Below are 1,825 nucleotides of genomic sequence, written 5' to 3' on the forward strand. Positions count from 1 at the left end.
CCGCCCTCCCTGGGGCCCCCAGGGGCCCGGATGGAACTCCTGAACCCAGACGAGCGAGGGGAGGCTCCCCGGACACAACAGAACCCCTTCCCGGGCCTTTGGGAGTGCCGCAGGCCGGGGGACGGGGCCCGGGGCCAGAGACCCCGACCCGGGGCCTGGCCAGGCCCCTGGACCCAGCCGGGGCCCGCAGGCGCAGGGGAAGCCTCCCCAGGCCCTCCAGACCCCGCCCCGGGCACCCTGCCACGCGGCAGGACCCATGACGGAGCCCGGGGCGGGGAGGCCGCCCTCCCCGGGGCCCCCAGGGGCCCGGACGGAACTCCTGAAGCCAGACGAGCGAGGGGAGGCTCCCTGGACACAACGAAAGCCCGTCCCGGGCCTTTGGGAGTGCCGCAGGCCGGGGAGGGTGCCCGGGGCCTTAGACCCCGACCTGGGGCCCGGCTGGGCCCCTGGACCCAGCCGGGGCCCCCAGTTCCACAGGCACAGGGGAAGCCTCCCCGGGCCCTCCGGACCCCGTCCCGGGCACCCTGCCACGCGGAAGGACCCAGGACGGAGCCCGGGGCGGGGAGGCCACCCTCCCCGGGGCCCTCAGGGGCCCGGACAGAGCTCCTGAACCCAGCCGAGCGAGGGAAGGCTCCCCGGCCACAACGGAACCCTGTCCCGGGCCTTTGGGAGTGCCGCAGGCCGGGGGACGGGGCCCGGGGCCGGAGCCCCTGACACGGGGCCCGGGGCCGGAGCCCCTGAGCCAGGGCCCGGCCAGGCCCCTTAACCCAGCCAGGGCTCCCAGGACCACAGGCGCAGGGGAAGCCTCCCAGGGCCCTCCGGACCCCGTCCCGGGCACCCTGCCACGCAGCAGGCCCTGGGACAGAACAAGGGCAGCATCCGGGCCCGTCCAGCTGCCGGCTGAGGACCGAGAGGGGTCCCAGAGTACCCTGTCCCTAGTAATCCGTAGGAAGGCTAGCCCCCTTTCTTGAAACCCACGCGCTCCGAGTGACGGAGGGGACCCTTGCGGCGAACGCGCCCGGCCTCCTGGAGCCCTGGTTGGGATACGAGAGGCGAATGGACCCTCATCGGGACTTCCAGGCCAGCCCAGCCATCTGGCCCCCCTTATAGGAAGGCATTGCGTGCGACCAGATGGCTGAGGGGAAAGGAGCGACCAGATGGCCGGCAACTGAAAGGACTCCCGTCTGCCCGCCCAGAGCCGGGCCATAGCGGTAGGACTCCCGCCTGATCCAAGGGCTCGGTGGGCTTTGCTTCCCGGGGGGGGCTCGGGGACAGCAGGTGGGCCTCAGGCACGGGGAGGACCGATGGAGCTCTCGGGCCCTGGCGCCCCGGGGGGAGGACTGCCCAGGACCCGTGGAGCCCGTCCCTGGGCACTTTGCCACGCCGCGGGCCGGAGGAGGGAAGCCCCGGACGCCTGGGAGGATGTTGCCCGGGCGTAGCCCATCTGGTCCCCGGCAAAGAACCGCCAACCCCGGAGGGGTCTTCAGGCACACCCTGCCCCTACTAATCCGGAGGAAGGCTACCCCCCTTTCTTGTAACCCGCGCGCTCCGAGTGACGGAGGGGACACTAGGCGCGGACGCGCCCAGCCTCCTGGAGCCCTGGCTGGGATCCGGGAGGTGAATGGACCCTCATCGGGACTTCCAGGCCGGCCCGGCCATCTGGTCGCCCCATTGGAAAGCATTGCGCGCGACCAGATGGCTGAGGGGAAAGGAGCGACCAGATGGCCGGCAACTGAAAGGACTCCCGTCTGCCCGCCCAGAGCCGGGCCATAGCGGTAGGCCTCCCGCCTGATCCAAGGGCTCGGTGGGCTCTGCTTCCCGGGGG

The sequence above is a fragment of the Triturus cristatus genome, chromosome 10 (assembly GCF_964204655.1).
Source record: "Triturus cristatus chromosome 10, aTriCri1.1, whole genome shotgun sequence".
Classification (NCBI taxonomy): domain Eukaryota; kingdom Metazoa; phylum Chordata; class Amphibia; order Caudata; family Salamandridae; genus Triturus; species Triturus cristatus.